This window comes from Megascapheus bottae, chromosome 11 (assembly GCF_031878675.1).
Source record: "Megascapheus bottae isolate mThoBot1 chromosome 11, mThoBot2.hap1, whole genome shotgun sequence".
Taxonomy (NCBI): domain Eukaryota; kingdom Metazoa; phylum Chordata; class Mammalia; order Rodentia; family Geomyidae; genus Megascapheus; species Megascapheus bottae.
This window is the reverse complement of record NC_143519.1, coordinates 60,041,817-60,059,177: the sequence shown is the minus strand read 5'-3', so window position 1 is coordinate 60,059,177 and position 17,361 is coordinate 60,041,817. Positions and strand designations below refer to the sequence as shown.

General features: G+C 49.6%; 1 long non-coding RNA gene across 2 annotated transcripts in view; it reads left to right on the top strand.

Moving 5' to 3' along the window:
• The first annotated feature begins 710 nt into the window (after positions 1-710).
• LOC150057229 (uncharacterized) overlaps positions 711-17,361 on the top strand; it is a 52,251-nt gene continuing 35,600 nt past the window's right edge. The window contains exon 1 of one of the 2 annotated variants that reach the window (XR_016537162.1): positions 711-921. This is a non-coding gene — a long non-coding RNA (uncharacterized LOC150057229). The remainder of the gene's footprint in view (positions 922-17,361) is intronic. The other variant, XR_016537164.1, reaches the window with a different exon arrangement.

Below are 17,361 nucleotides of genomic sequence, written 5' to 3'. Positions count from 1 at the left end.
GTGCAGCACGATGTCTTCAGGATGCCCAGTGTTAGTACCAATACCTAGCTCAATGTTCAGACCTACCAGCAGGCTTCCCATTGCCTTCTCCAGGGCAGTAGCTCCCTGCAGGGCAGGGCTGGCAGGCTCTGGGGGACACGGCACCTTCCCAAGGTCCCATGGTTCCCTCTGGACAGGGATAAGCAGAAGCTGTACCAACTGGGCAGTAGTGACCTGTATATAAGGCCAGAGTAATCAGACACCATTGAGGACTCACAGCTGCCTCTGCCTCCCCCACCTCATGGTTTCTCATCGCATGACAGAAATACTAGGGCAGTCCTGAGACCAGAGGTCATGGCTAGGGATCATGAGAGGACACTGGCCTAGAATCCAGGCTGGTGAGATGTGGGTTTATCAGAGATCTCTGTGTTAGGATAGGATGTGCAGGAGTACTTGAACATGAATGTGTGGATGCATGTGTGTGAGAGAGCAGGGATGAGTATATGCATGCACATATATAACTATCAGCTTCAGGCAAGGGTTGTCTTTGGGGGCGGCAATGTCCAGTGCAGGTTCCTCTTGCTCTACATGGCTGAGAAGGAAGATTTTCTGACATAACAGACAGTAGGGTCCTATCTCTATGACTTCAGAATGTTCTCTGGAGCCATGTGTATTGCCACAAGCAGTTTGATGACTAGGAGATGCAGAGCCTGTAGTCAGGTCTGCAGCAGTGTCTTCTCTTGGTCGTTTAGTGGGAGGAGTCATCCCAGTAACCCCTGGCTTATCCCGGGAGCCCTTGGGATCAATGGACAGACAGGCTGTTACAGCGCCTTTTAGGCACGAGTTCTTCCCTTCAGTCCCTACTCATCACTACGTCCCGAAGACAGTGAACCAGGAGACACTACCGCCACAGCATCTTCTCTCTTCTACATGCTGAAACCAGTAAGGCATACCCCATCAGACCTCAAGTGGGAAGCTGTACTCTTCCCAGTGTGTGCCCTCCCTCTATGCCTCCAACCTTCTGTACCCCTCTGCAGCCCCACTTGTGTGAGTAGACCGGAGAATAGATGAAGCCAGATGTCATTAAGCACCAATTATAGGGTTTTAGGGCAGCTAAACTGGAGCTGCCCTTGCCTGGAGGAAGAAGGTCAAGGGTAGCCTCAGAGTTTACCTTTGGGACAAATGGTGGGTTCCACCGTAGCAGCCTGAGGGCAGTAGGTGCCCTGTGGGCAAGGCAGGCAGGCATCAGCTCCAGACAATGGGCTGAAGGTTCCAGGCTTACAGGGTAGCTCATGTTGGGCTCCAGAGGGACAGTAGAAGCCGGAAGAACATTTATAGCCCTGAGTCCCATCAGAGGGGGAGGGGACAGTGCTTCCCCCTAGGCAGATGTACCTGAGAACACAGAGAGCCACGGGTGGACTTTGTCCAACATGTTAGAAAGCTAGGAAGCCTCGGGTTAGTGCTGCAGCCAGGCAAGTAGGGCCATACCAAAGGCTGATGGCTTAGTATGCCTGTGAGAGGGACATACATGCAGTAGAAATTCCACTGAGCCCTTATGTTAAAAGATACCCTAGCCCTTGTTATAACTCAGAAGTAGGGCTCTGGGAGATTCCCAGTTCTAGAGAGGCCTGGAATCCATATAAACTACTTTCTGTTACTAGTACTCAGGTCTTCTATCACCCAAGATCTTGGCAATGAGGTGAAAATTCATCTTAAACATCTCAGTTTCCTGTAACCGAAGGCGCTAGCAAAGTAGAGGGATGATTTAGACTTATAGAAGTCACAGAGGTGACAGGGGCCGCAGTAGGGTCCAATTGTTCAGGGTCATTTCTGAGGGTTTTTTGTTTTGCCAGTCCTGGAGCACTGCTCCTGAGCACTGCTCTTGAGTTTTCTCAAGGCTAGAGTTCTACCACTTGAGTCACAGCACCATTTCAAGCCTTTTCTATGTATGCAGTACCAAGGAATCAAACCTGGGTTTTTGTGCATGCTAGACAAGCACTCTACCACTAGGCAAAAATCCTGGCCCTATTTCTGAGGGTTTTGAGAGTGCATACAACTCAGCTCTGTGTCTAAAAGGTGTGATGTCCAGCTTACATGCTTAGGGAGACACTTCTGACCTCTTCCCCTCATCAAGGCTACTGAGATTGAGGGGGATTTTAGAATTAGTTTGCATTTGAGATTTCTGGTAGGCTCAGATTGGAGCTTGAAACCATACATTTCCTCCCCGGGGGTCTCCTCACCCAGCATTGCAGAGTCCAGCTTCCAGGACATGCGACATCCCAGGCCTGCTGCAGTAGTGCCCCGAGGGGCATGGCTGGCACTGACTCTTGCTGTCCAGGCCAGTGACAGAAGAGTAGAATCCAGAGGGACAGGGCAGTGGGGAGCTTGTTCCCATGGGACAGAAGAAGCCCGGGGGGCAGATGTCATTTCCAGAAAGTCCTGGTGCCTCTACCTGTACATTGAGAGAGCAAGATAAAAGTACATCCTATTGCCAGATGCTGGTGTCTCACACCTATAATCCTAGCTACCCAGGTGGCTGAGATCTGAGGATTACAGTTCAAAGCCACTCAGGCAGAAAAGTCCATGAGACTACTCAGAAAAATCTGGAAGTAGTTCTGTGGTTCAAAGGGTAGATGGTTAGCATTAAACAAAAGAAGCTCAGAAATGGGGTTTAGGTCCTGAGTTGAAATCCCAGGAATGGCTACCCCAAAAGACATTCCATTGCAGCAAAAGTCTCTGCTGCACATGGTTGGCCCAGGTCCATATGTAGAAAGCTGTCTGGCCTCTGAGGTTCTACTCTTCCTTCCCAATGCACGCTTTACTGAACCTGTAAGGCCTGTGAACAAGAAGCCAATGGAGCACTTGTGAGGGATCTGATTCTTGACTTCTGGGATCTACTCCACTGTCTCACTCCCTCATTGCTCCAAGGCTTGTTTCCTTTTCTGTGGAACTAACATTGAATTTCTAGAAGTAAGGTTTTCCCTGTTCTCAAAGGAGAACTGGCCAAGAAAAAGGCAAAGGCTATGCATGTTCAGGTTTCATAGTAGGTTAGTTCCAAACCATTAACCATTGCCTACATTTGTCCATCAGTCTGCCTAGTACTGGTCTGGAAGCTAACACTCCATACACCAGGGTAAGAGGATCTATCAGGGAAAGATTTGACCAGGTGACCGGGAGCAAGCCCTTTACCCTAGAAGTCAGTACTTGGTTTCTTCTCTAAGATGTGGCCAAGCTTGGGGTCTGATGGTGATCGTGCAAACATGCCTAGTGTATATGCATCGTCTCCTCTTGTCACATCACTCTAAAATGCCACCCAATGGAAGATACGCCATGACCCCACCAATCATTTAAAATGGGAAGATCACTGCCAGGCATGTCTCTGCAGGTAACATAAAGGTGCCGATTTTATTTAAGCAATATTAAACATGAAATGGAGGCATATCTTGGGATCAGTAGGATCACCTACTCTAGGCCCCATGCCAGATCCTGAAGTGAGGAGGATTCTTCTCCCAGGCAGCTGCAATTCTGGTAGGAAGTGGGGAATACCTCCAGCCAGCCTGGTGCTTCAGATCTCATACACAACTGGGTATGCCAAGGTAGACCTATATTCCTCTGGGCTTCTAAGGCCCTGTGTTACCTGCCTTATGTTTAATGGGGGTGGGAGACATAGCCCCGCCTGTGCAGTAATGACCAGCATGGCAGAGCCCAGATGGCTGAGGCAGCCCTTCCAATGAGCAGAACATTCCTAGAATAGAAGACAGGTAGGGTAAGGGACAGAGGAAGCCCCTCTCTTCTAGCAAAGATTCCCCCTCCTCTTTAGTGTGCCTCATTTGCCCCTCTTCCACTACTTCTGCTTCTTCCCCCATGCTTTCCCATCAGGCTCCAGACAAACACAGGGTGACATGGCTGGGCAGATGTAGGAGTGAGTAGCAGGAGGAGATGGAGACTTGGGGTTGCCAGTTTCTTTCCAGCAACCCCTGGGTCCTGAAAACATGATCCCTGTCTTGTCTAAAGTTCTAGAGGTGAATGTAGATCATAAAGGGAATGAGCAGGCTATGTACATCCAAAATACAATGAGGGCTTTGGGGCTCTTGTGTGTCTTCATCCACATGTGAGCCCTGACGTGGCCTCTTAACCCAGCTAGGCTTAGCATGCTGCTGAAAGAGCATGCGTATCACTTGAAGATTCATTTGCCTGCCTGTGCCTTCCCCTCACTTTTCCTTATTCTCTCCTTACCTACCAAACCAGATTTCTGACTGTCCATGGTTGGTGCAGAGTTTACAAACCTGCAGGACACAGCTCACAGTCTAGCTCTGCAGCTGCCCCTCTCCTGGGCCCGAACGTTCCCCTAGGGCATGGGTGAGCCATGGCAAGGTGGGAGCCTGAGAACCAGAAGTAGCTCTTAAGATACAGGATACTGAGGCCATGGCCTGCTGTGTCTAGGAGGCAGTCGGAGGGTCAGTCTGACTCAAGGTTGGATGCCAACCGGAGTGTTTTAGCTCAGAGAACAGAGATCCCTAGTTCTGAATATACTTAGGTCCAACCCCTGGGTACAGGTGTTTAATTATTTGTCTGATTTCAACAGGTTCTGGCTGAGAGCTTCTCTCATGGTTGATCACCTAGAGTAGAGATTCAAGGCTCAAGAAACATGTTGGCCACAAGAGATCCTGGCCATTGATCATAAACTGTCTTTCCACATCAAAACTTAGCCTGTGCCATGGCCACTTAGAGGAACTGCGTTGGACCTTGTGTCCTGGGGCAAGGATTGTCTTGCTGTATCCATGTCTCCATATGCACGGACCCGGGTGGGCCACTGAGAGGTCCAAAGAAATGAAGGACTCAGACCATATCCTCCAAAATGCCTCCTCTCACATTTGACTTGTTACAAGCCTCTGTATGCCCTTTCAATGCCAGTTGTTCACACATGGCAGGTTGGTTACCGCATTCACTTGTGCAATTAGAACAACAAAACCCCTAGCAGCCTCTCCCCTGAGAAGGCACACGCTGGATTCTGGGACCTACCTGTGATGGATGTTGTGCAGTAGAAACCCATGGGACAGGGCTCACAGGAGCTCTGTGCCTCCTGGGGCTGGAAGGTTCCATTTTCACAGGACCTTGGCTGGGGAGATCCCTCAGGACAGTAGAAACCATGAGGACACCGGAAAGATGTGGGGGTGGCTGAGGTCTGGCCAGGGGGACAGTAATATCCTGCTGAACACAGCCCATCTGGAAAGCGTTTACCAGTTCCTGTAGAGAGTTGGTAGCAGGTCAGAATTCAAAGAAAAAGGATAAAGTGCCTAGAGAAATATAATGCCATGGAGTTGAAGACATGAATCTTTGGAGCCTAACTCAGTCTCTTTATGGCTCTGATTTTTATTCTGGTTGTGTCAACCTTCTGGGCTTCATGTCTTACCTGGCTCCATGTCCCTACCTGGTTCTGTGTCCTCATTGGGCTTTTTGTCTCCTTCTGTTTTGACTCTTTCAGCTCAGTTCCTCTATACTAAAGGAATATCTTTCATCAAATTCATGGGACTAGCCTAGTAAAGGGGACAGGCACTGATATAAGAAACTGGATGTCCATACTAAGCTATGGGTTTGGAGTGACCTGGGTCGCACCTGGGTGTGTCCTGGTATGGGTGGTGGGTCAACCCCTTGAGTTCCCAACATGATTCTGGTGGGACACACAAATGTCCTGTGTCCCCCTGAGAGTCCAGCGACTATGTGGGGCAAGATAACTCCCTGTCTTCCAGCAGCAACTGTCTTCCCATGTTTCATCTGCCTGCCCATGGTTCCAGCTGGTTTATATACAGATGGGACAACTAAGTGATAAATAAATTTTACTTTTCTCCTCTCTCCATCATGGTCATCACTCTGCCCACTCTCCCATCCTTAGGCCTTGTCCTGGAGGGGAGCCTTGGAGTCCTGCTCTTTACTTACCATATAGGTGAAATCTCTGCTTTCTGTATGGCTTCTCTGTGTACTATCTTGGGGATTTTCTCTTTGTTCTCATTCCCACTTGCCAGTGACAGAGGTCACCTTCAAGTATAGAGCAAGCCCTCATTCATGACCTTCATCATGAGGTCAGTACTATCCTCTGCAGAACTCTGAGAGCATCTTTTGTACAGTGGCCTGAATTCAGTGCATGTCTATGTCAGTTCCTGTTGTGATATCTGATTCCTTCTGGGCCCTTCCCAGCTGTGATCTCCCCCTTCCCTTCCCTTCCTGGCTCTACTATCTCTCAAGAAGCGCTGGCTACAGGTGGATCTGCATGCCAGAGAGCCTTTAATGCCCTGTGCAAGCAGGGTACCTCTGAAACACATGGACAATCTAGGAATATGGCAACGTCATAGAGATGCCGTTGTTCACCTGAATTAGCACAAAATTGTCCTGCTGGACAGGGTCTACAGTCTTCAGCACTGCGTGCACCAGGCCTCTCCCGAAATGTTCCCCCAGGACACGGGTACTGGGTGGGGCTCTGGGTACCCAGAGGGCAGAAGTAGCCAGCAGGACAGTCTACTGGTCTCACAAGCGTGGCTCCTTGCCCCTGGACCTTTAAGGAACAGAACCTGTGGACATAAAAAGAAAGTGGCCATGATGAAGGAGAAGGTGCCACCCACATTTCCAAGACTCCCCCAGAGAACAAAGAAATGTAGAGGAATTTGGCAGAAGTAAAAATCCTTCCAGCCTCGTTTAAAGACAGGAAATAAATGAGCCAATGGTTCCCAAAGTCTTGAGTTGGCTTTGGGGATATTGTGACACTGGGCTCTGCACACAATAGAGGCTGAGATACACATTGGTCATTGGCCATTGGCCGTGAGGGAATTGTGGGAAAGCTTGATATCCATAGACAGAGCAGAAGTCTTAGGGAAAGCTCTTACTTCCCAGCAGGGCACATCTTGCAGAAGCTTTGTCCAGTTTTATCCTGGTACTGTCCTGGGGGACAGGGTTGGGGCTCCATGCTGCCAGGGGGACATGAATTCCCAGGGGGACACACTGTATCTAGGAAAGCAAGAGATGGGGAGGGGGTTGCTTTTACCTCTTTCTAGCCAGCACCCAGGTTAATTTTTTCTAGCTCTCTCTCCACCCATGTAGTGAAGTAGATGATATCCCTGTAGTGGCTTCGCAAGGAACACAGTTTTAGGTCTAGTCCCAAAGTTACCCCTACTGTTAGGACCTCTTCGAATCTCTCAGTTGGCTGAAGTGAGTCAGGCTCTAGGGATGAGGTGAGACAGACTTTGTGGAGGGCAGCCTCTGTCATTAAAGTCAATGGTATTTTTAACCAAACATGTTCCTCAAGGTCCTAGCCTCTGAAATGGGCTCCACAACATGGGTTGCTTGGGTGCATGTGTTTGGGATGCAGTGAGGGGTTTTGGGCTAAGGAGCTGGGCTTCTCAGGGCCTTTTGTGAAAGGTAAGGTATGTCCCTATGGGGAGCTGCTTTAGGATAAGAATGTGTCATAGGAGAAGTAGGATCAGAAGATAGCATCCTGCAGGTCCTGGCCATTTTTCATTTTTTTTAATATACAGCATTTCCTTTTGCTCATCCAGTTAAGAGCACCTTCTCTGCAGAAGCTGGCAGGTATGATCATGTTCTGTGGTAGGCTGTGCCTATTCTGGGACTATGACATGTAGAGCACTCTCCTGAGGACTTCCCGTGGTGACTGCAACAGTGGAGCATGGATCTTAGGTACCAATGAGGCCACAAGGGCCTTTCTTCCTTTTCACCATTGGTGCTGTGCAGTGGGGACTTGGTGAGATCTGAAACTCACTGCTCTTAGCACTCTGCCAGCATCTGGTGGCACTGATCGCAGTAAATATCATAATGACACTGCTTTAGGGTAGAGAGAATAACCAAACTGTCCCATTGTGACTTGGCTTACACAAAGATTTTTACTCTTTGCACACTGTTCCCTGAATTGTAAGTTTTGCTTGAGATTTGCTAGGCATTGGTGTTTGCAATTGACCCAACTGAACATACTGGGTCCGCTTAGACCCAGTTTAGGAATCTCCTCTCCCAGGAGAGAGTTCCTTTACAAACATGCTACATCCGTTTAACTGGTGCACTGATGAGCAATCCTTAGATTTGTAAAGTGTGTATCCTTGGCTACTTCATAAAGTCTGTGAGTTTTACCTTCTCAGCCTGTTTTTCTCATCCAGTGCTGACCTTCCTAGACTATACACACGTCCCAAGAATGTGTGTTTTCTTTTGCCTTTGATACAAGAAAGCATCTCAGGTTGAGACTGACTAATGATGTTTTAGGGCCAACTTTCATCCTGATTAAAAAAAGGAAACTAATACTTAAATACTGAAGATTATATAATGACTTATGCATCTAAAATCTGATTCTATTTTTATAGATAACTTATAGTCAATTTTTATAAAGAACTGAAATCTTCCAAATTAAATAAATAGCATCCCCTTTGTAGGAGACCATCCTGTACTTACAGTTTCTACTTAGCAAACTATAGCCTACCATAGTACATAGACAAATTAAAACTTATGAGTCTATTGTGTTTCTAACAACTCGCCAGTTGGAAGCAGCCAATGTCTTACGTATTTCCAAATAACATGGATGCAAGGCTGTAGCTATTCAAGTGGCTTGTTTGTGGTCCCTCCATGCTTGGATAAATGCTTGCTTATTATACTGCCAGTTGGAGCTCTTAGACTTTTTGTTTCTGACAGCTTCTTAATTCATGAATCAGAAACCAACAAAATAAGCCATTCAAAACCACTGAAGTCCCAGAAGGCAGAATTTTGTCAGTCACTGCTATGGGGAGCTAGATTTGCCTCTTGTCATCTGACATACTTTCTCAAACTCTCTTCTTGATTGGAGGCTCATCAACGGTGTTTTTCACAACTCTAAAGGACTTCTATTATTTCCCTCAAAAGGTAGAATACTCTATCTTTGACTTGGGGCTTGAACTCTGGGCTTGGGCACTGTCTCTGAGCTCTTCAGCTCAAGGCTAGCGCTCTAATCCTGGAGCCACAGCCCCACTTCCTGTTTTCTAATAATTAATTGGAGATAAGAGTCTTACGGTCTTTAGTGCCCAGGCTGGCTTTGAGTCTTGATCCTCAGATCTAAGCCTCCTGAGTGGCTAGGATTACAGGCATGAGCCACTGTGTCTGGCAACTATTTCCTTTTAAGTGCTTCTGGTCCTTCTTTTTTCCTATGTCAGGAAATTCCATCTCCCTTTTGGTGCGGGGACACAGCCTTGGATGCAGAAGGCTGGCTGATTCATAGTATTCCATGTCCCTTCTCCCACAGTATGTGTGCCTGAGAAACTGACCAACAAGATGCCCATGGCCCATGTCACAATCACTCACCAGCCCTACCTCTGGGAATGGTAAGGAAGATCTGCTCTTATCCATCATTACCTGGACTGTGCCCTGAGACAGAGGCCCCAGGACAATACCAGCCGCCTTCACATAGGGCCTCTGGGGAGCTCAGGCCAAACTGGGAGCAAAACCAGCCAGCTGGGCATTCCTGGCAGTCTTCCATGGATGTGGCACCTGGGATGGGCTGGAAGGAGCCTGCAGGTACACACATTGGTGCTGAAACAGGAGTTCTCCCAGGCAGAGACCTATGGTCCCCTCTCACCCTGCAGAGCCATCTGCTAATTCAGCATCAAAGGTAAGTGACTTTGATGACCTCTAACTTCTCACTTAGCATGCTGGAACTCTAGATACTTCTCTAAAATCTCTGTAGCCCATCCCACCCTTCTGCCTCCTCCCAGAAGTTGTACCTGGTCGAGGACCATCCCTAACATCCCTGCCACCCCCACAGTCACGATGTGGGCAAGTCAGGGATTGTTGTGTCTCCCCAGTTAATTCACAAGACTGGGCTCATCTATAACTTCCTCTCAAGGTCCCGGAGCAGACCTCACCCACTGGAGACCCACCAGGGGCACATGCAGTAGGCTGGGGACTTCCCTGTGGACAGAAGTGACCTGGAGGGCAGAGGTCTCCTGTAACTCCGTCGGTGGGATTCGGGACAGATGTTCCATGGCTGCAGTAAAACCCAGCATGGCAGGGCCCTGAGGGGGCCACCAGCCCAGACAGGAGACAATAGGAGCCTGTGGGGAATGACAGGATGACTGGGACAGCCAACCCAGGGGTGGCTTGGAATGTGGCCTGGGCCACATTTGAGTAAAGTCCAATGCTTGCACTTACTGGGAAGGGGGAATCGCGGCCCAATGTGCAAGTGTGGGTAGGGAGGGTGAGAAATGTCCTTTCTCCTTACCTGGCAGACAGGGAGTACAGTCTGACTGCTGGAAACCTCCTTTTTGTGGCTTGTACGTGCCCCTGGGGCAGGGAAACTGCGAAGCGAAGGTAGTGGAGGCTGGGCAGTAGTGACCAGCAGGACATTCGTTCCCCACCACAGAGGAGGTGTTGGCTGGGCAGAAAAAACTAAAGGAGGGAAGAGGGGTTTTGAGGGCTAGGTAGCAGTTGTAGTCTCACAGACACTGGAGGTTGCCATCTGGGTGGCCTTCTACCTCTTTCTTCCCTAGTGGGGGGATGTAGTTTTGAGTAGCACTGTCCTAGCTGAGGGTTTGGGGTTAGGGAAAACAAAATGGATCCAATGGAAGGTAAACAAGATTAAGACTAAGAATTCTCCAGTGATATCTCTCTCCCAAGAATCATATCAAAGGACCCAAAGACAGATGGTTTCTGGGCATCTTAAATATTCTTCTGTGATGTTTCAGTTTCAGGGATCTGAATAAAGCATCCCTGATTGAGTCCAGATTGGGCTCTGGTTGTGCTGCTTACTCCAGCAGGAATGTAGCATGCATATCCACACAGAAGGTCCCTAAGGATGCTTGTCAACACTCACCCCTTGGGACATGGTTCACAGTGGCCCTGAGCAATCAGGTTGTTGTAAGTGCCAGCAGGGCAGGGCTTTGGGGAGATGGTGCCTGGCGGGCAATAGTGTCCTGAAAGGGAAGCAGACCCCTAAGGTCAGACCCTAGCACTCCTCCCTGGTAATCAAAGCCCTGTGAGTCTTAACCTAGGTCCTGTAGTCCCCTGTAAAGCACAGTTGCTAGTCCTCCAGGGCCCTTAATCCCTGGAGGCAGAGGGGGTTCAGCTCTGGCTTGGTGGTCATTCATCTCTCTCCTTCCCAGGCTTTCTGTCAGCTACCTTTATCTTAGAGAATACCTGCAGGACACAGGCCACTTGTCCCATCCTCCAGAGTGCTGTTGGGGACAAGGGCTCCCCGGAGGCAGAAAAAGCCTTCACTGCAGGGCCCAGTAGGGTGGGCAAGACCAGCAGAGTTGCAGTAGTGACCAGGCAGACACGGAATGCAGGCAGCCTGCAAGAAATGCTTCCACTGAGGATGTGCAATTCTCAGACGTGAAGGCCCCTCCCCCCTGGGGAGGGGAGGTCTTTGGGAGCAGAATAGAGGCCTGAAAGAGGACTGGGATCTGAGATGCTCTCTAACTCTGCTCTTTTAATTCATTTTTTCCCATACAGTCACCACAGGCTTATATTCCCCTCTGCTGTCACATTCTTCAGGACAGATGCTGTTTTCTGCAGACTGCCTTATCTGTGTGACAACTTCAACTACCAAACCAGAGTGCTTCTCTGTAGTCAGGAGCTTACAAAAGTATTCTATCAGCTTCTTATCCTATCTTCACCACTCCCTTCTCTTTACTTTCATGACCTTCTGTGGTTTGACCAATCAACAAGGGATGCTCAAATGTTCTCACTCTGCTAGCCTCTGGGGTACTGTGCTTTCCTTATGTCTTTTTGTCTTGGAAATTTCTGCCCTATATTCCACTAGCTGTGCCTGGTCTGGAACATACATGCTGAGACCAACTCCATAACTGTAGGATCCCTAACTTTGCAGTATTTCTGTTTTAGTGAAGAAAACAGAGAACAACTAGATTCAGCGAGGAAAGCGGAGTGTGAGAATATGCTGTGAGCTCATCAGGCTAGGGAAGCCTCCTTATGAAGTGAATTTAAATAAACCTGAAGAAGAGAGGTGGCTTGTCACATGGCTCCAGAGTCGTGCCCATGGTAACTCATGGTCTTGGTGCCAATGTGAGTTTATCAGATCTACACAGAGACTTTCCATATACAACCTCCAGTCTATGATGAAGTCATCATACCTCTGAGCCAAGCTTGATCCAGGGATTGAAAGTGCCAGGTGGGCAAGGCCGGGGCACAGCAGAACCCCTGGGGCAATAGTGCCCCTGAGGACAAGGTCCAGCACCATCTGGAATCAAAGCACAGATCAACATGGTTATGGGAAAGAGCAGGAGGAGCAGGCTCTCCCAGCAGCTCCTTATCCCTGAGCTCCTTGAATAGGCTCTGCTCTGGTGGATTAGGGCTCTGGCTTTAAGGATAAAGGTCACCCCCACAGAGTTACTTTAAGGATAAAGGTCACTACATGCCTTCTGCACTAAGGTTTTGCTATGTAGATTTCAGATAAGCTTTTCTGTGGGTACAAGAGTGATGGTGGTGGTGGAATGTGTATAGGACTTTCTGAGAGGTTCAACCCTGTAGATTTTGTGAGTTTGAATGATTCATACTAAGGTGTAGCCCCCTCATGTGAGCTTTCTTGACCAGCCCTCCTCCCTGTGCAATGCAGGGAATCTTAGGGGACCACACCAAAGATGGATAGTAGGAAGACTGCTATTCTTTCTTGGGCCACAGCATCATGCAGTGAGATCTTGGGAGCACAACCTAAGGGCCAATATTTCAGATGTGTGAGAGAACAGGAAGATTCATCATTCAGTGTAGAACAAGTAGGTGGGGTATTCAGAACTCCGGCTTCGTAGTTGGGGACCTCACAAATGGAGGAGGGTTACATACCTTCAGTACCAGCCTCTGGGTTGGGTCGAGTTGAACCCTTGGTACAGAAGAAGCCTTCCCAGCACTGTCCACCAGCCTCTGTTGCATTGGCCTTAGGACAGAACCTGCCCCCATCACAAGCTTGACATGCGTGAAGGCTGCTAAGCCCAGGCTGAGGGCCGAAGGTACCTGGGGGGCAGGGCTGCCAGTCCAGGCTTGTGCCTTCCAAGCAGTAAAAGCCTGTGGAGGGAACAGGTGCCCAAGGGGTGGGTGGCTAGGAAGTTAGGGAGTGGAGATGAAGGGTTCCCTGGTAGAAGATGCTATATGTGTGGAGAAATAGAAGCCACATTTCTACTGGATATTCCTGACCAGAACATGGAAGTACTCTAAGGATGCAGGGATTATAAATCATGTGATGTCAGGAAACTCAAGCAGTCTTGAGACGAGTAAGGGAGATGGTTGTCATGGGAGGTAATTGCCCATAGTTCATGGACCACTCTCTGGCCAGGAGACCCTTGGAAAGTTAACCATGGGAACTGGTAGCTCACTCACCTCTAGGACATAGCTGTGGTCTCCTTCCTGGAACACAGTAATGGCCACTGGGACAGATGAGACATTCTGCTGTGTGAGTGCCAGAGGCATAGGAGCCAGGAGGACAGGACACGGAGTCTACCATTCCCCAAGGACAGAAATGCCCGGGAGGACAGGCCTTCTCAAAGAAACCATTCATGGAGATGTCAGGAGCGGTTCCCCCAATGCAGGAGACACTAGACCCATGTGGAACAATAAATGAGCCTTTTGTGAGAACTGAATGGAAGGAACATGCAGCCAGAGGATGAGACAGGAGAACAACTTTGAATAGGGCGTGGGCACCTCCATCAGGCCTATGGTTGATACCTTCCTTATCTGCCCCTTTCCTTAGTCCTCATGCTCAAAGTCTCCTCTGTCCAACAGCCTGGCTTTATTGGGGACTGGATGGGCCAGAGACGTCACCTTACACTAGAGGCCTCTCAGTGACCTTGTCTGAAAGGTATCTGATCTCTAGGGTGGTCTGGGCTCTACGAGTCTGCTCATGGCGCACAGGTACCACAGGGCATGGGAACAGCCCTTCCCTAGCCTCTCTGAAGAGGTTTTATCCTCCCTGGTTCTCTAAGGAAGAATAGGGTAGACTTATAGCCTCTGTCCATACCTTGGAGACAAACTGTATACCTACCCTGAGTGGCAGGGCAGTGACCAGGTAGGTGGGTGGCAGAATTGTCCTCCAGAGCACTGATGGCATCCTTCTGGGTCTTTAGTCCCTTCTGTAGACCAGGTGCCAGGTGGGCAGGGCATTGGGACTGGTGCTCCTAAAGGGCCAGGAGATAGGGTGGGGAGGGTGTTCAGGGAAGAGACCAGACTGCTTCCAGACTCCTGTGTCTTGGGCTCCTCCTTCACCACAGACTTTGGTAGGAGCATCCCTCAGCATTCAGAGAAGGCACCTTCCATCTCTGGAGTCTTCACCGAAGAATGATATATGGACAGCAAAGGGAAGTTTAGAGAGGCCCATTCTGTGGGACTGGGGTAAGCAAATACGTCACTTGTTAAGTCAGGGAGGACCTGAGAGAGGAGGAATGACTAGGCCTGAACAGGCCTCCAAAATAGGAAGCAGCCAAGGCTGAGGGGCAGAAAAGGAACAGTGGCAGCAGGAACACTTCCTGGGTCCACATTTGGGAGGGATTTGTGGATAGCAGAATGGATTGGTGGGATGGAGGGTGTCTTACAGGAAGATGCTTTGCTTATGATGCTGGCTCTGAATGCAGCCTGTGCAAGGAACAGTGCTCACACAGAGCCTGGAGGAAGCAGGGGGTCAGGAAGAAAGGGACATGTCTACTCTGCCACAGTTACACTGGCCCACAGGATAGGGCGATACCTTTGAGACAGTAGTGTCCAGGTGGACAAAGGAGGCCTCGGGCCCCATCAGTGGGATCCTTGCTGGTAGCTCCTGTCTTGCACCAGTGACCTGCAGCACAGTCTCCTGAGAGAAGGGACATCTGGTTAGCATGTCCCTTGTGCTCTGCTGAAATTCTGGCTAGGGCATGGGGAAGCTGGCGCTTTCCATGAAATTTGGCAGGGGGCCCTGGGCAACAAGTCCTCAAGGGGCCTCTTCCTGCCATCAGTCAGCATGGATGCCCACCAAAACACTCTGAGGCTCGGCTCCATTTGAGGTGTGATCTCCTTAGAGACCCTCTCCGACTATGCCAGAATCATTCTTATGGATTAAACTATTTCCAGCCTTGCCAGGCTCGGTGGCTCATGCATGTAATCCTAGCTACTCAGGAGACTGAGATCTGAGGATTGCGGTTCAAAGGCAGCCCGGGCACTTTAGACCAAGAGATTCTTATTTCCAATTAATCACCAGAAAGCCATAAATGGGGCTGTGGCTCAAGTGGTAGGGTGATAGCCTTGAGCTGAAGAGCTCAGGGACAGCGTTCAGGCTCAGAGTTCAAGCCCCATGATACACACACACACACAATATATATATATATATATACACACACACATATATATGTATATACATATATATACATATTTCTAGCCCTTTTTCATCTGTCTAGATGGCCCAATAAATTCTCCCCAAGTTAGCAGACTCAGAGGCCAGACCCTAAGACTCTGATGAAGAACTGCTAAGAGACCATGGGAATTTAGAGTGAGCTGCTGTGTTGGGCTTGTGCCTTGACTTAGGTGAGAAACAGCAAGGGTTTCCAGGACTGGGAGACCCTGGAGGCCTTTGTAGAACCAGGCACTGAGGTCAGACCCCTCGAGTGGGGGCTAGAGGATTGTGTTGTTATCAATCACTAGATGTGGGAGAGAGAAGGGTCTGGGAACAGTGAGGCTGCAGACTTCCCTTTCCTGCATGCCCCAGCTGCTCTGATTTGTTCAGGTCAGCAGGAGCTTTTCCTTGGGGCATGTCCTTACCACCTATCAACCTTCAGGTCATCTACTGCCCCCGGCCTCTATCCCAAGGACCCATCATGTCTATACCTGTGGGAGCCGTGAGCCCAGCCAGTGAACAGAATTTTCCAGCAGGGCACAGCTGACACTCTGTGATGCTCGTCAGCCCCTTCCAAGGGCCATAAGTCCCCACTGGGCAGCTGTGGTGAGTGGCCTTGGATGTGCCCAGGGGGCAGTAATACCCTCGAGGACATGGGTACAGGCTGAAGTCCTTGATGGGCCCGCCACTGGGGTCACAGTAATAGCCTGTCAAGAGTGAAGGATGCTGAGGAGGAAGGATGGTCTCTAGGTCCTGGAAGCATGTCTTGCCACCAGGGCTCTCTTGATCTGGGCCCTCGTGCCCAGTGCCCTGAAAAGTGCCCCTTAGTATTTGCTAGCCTTCCCCTATCCAGCTGCATAGGCCTCTCCTCCTCACCTGCTGGGCACCACCCACTGGGGGCCTGGAGACCTGCCTCCTTGCAGTAGAAGCCTGGTGGGCAGGTCTGGCATGTGGTGGGCCTGGTCTGCTCAGGGAGACTGGAGAAGGTACCAGAAGGGCAGGGTGTGGGCCTGTTTGAGCCTTCAGCTGAGGAAACAGGGAGGACACAGGGCCAGGGGAAATTTTACACAGGCAGCAGATGTGGACCCAAGCTCAGAGCATTGAATGACCTGTGATCCATAGACTTGCAGAGCCTGTGGCTGCCCAATGTCTGATAAGCTGGCTTCCTGGCCCCTCTACAGCAAGTAGAGAAACCCCAGGCTCTTCCTCAAAATTCTCAGAAGATTTATCAGTGCTTGAAACACTAAGAGCTGACCAGACCAAGCTGCCCACACCAAAGCATGAAAATAGCAAAAGCTCTGCATGTTATTTGACCACAGATGGCTTTCTGTTGGCTTGACTTTTATTAGGCCTCTTTGGCTTTAAATCAAAAGGTCTAGGCAAACCAAAAAATCAGATTGATCAGCATTCCAAGGTCAGGAAGGGTGAGGTGAGTACCGGATACTCACAGCAGAAGGATCCTGGGGGACAAGGGCCACCTGTCATCCCATCCTCTGGAGCTGGGGACACAGAGCCTCCTGTGCAGAAGTAGCCAGCCTGGCAGGGCCCACTGGGGGTGGAGAGGCCTGGGAGTGAGAGAAAGACTACATGGATGCTGCTTAGACTTACTAAGAAAGTGTTTGGATAAGCCGGGCATCTGTGGCTCGAGCCTGTAATCCTAGCTACTCAGGAGGCTGAGATCTGAGGATCAAAGTTCAGAGCCAGCCCAGGAACAAAAGTCCATAAGACTCCTATCTCCAGTTAACCACCAGAAAACCTTAAGTGGTGCTGTGGCTCAAGTGGTGAAGCACTAGCTTGAGCTGAAGAGCTCAGAGACAATGCCCAGGCCCAGAGTTCAAGCCCCATGACTAACAAAAAAAGAAAAAAAAAAAGAAAAGGAAGAGTTTGGGAACTAGCCATGGCGGTACACAGCCATAATTTAAACACTTAGAGAATGAAGCAGAGAATGTTAAACGTAAGGTCAACCTGGGCTGTATACATTGTGTGACTCTGATTTAAGAAGTGAAAACAATGTTGATCCACAAAGAGGGCTCTCTGTTTTTTTGGTGCCAGTCTTGGAG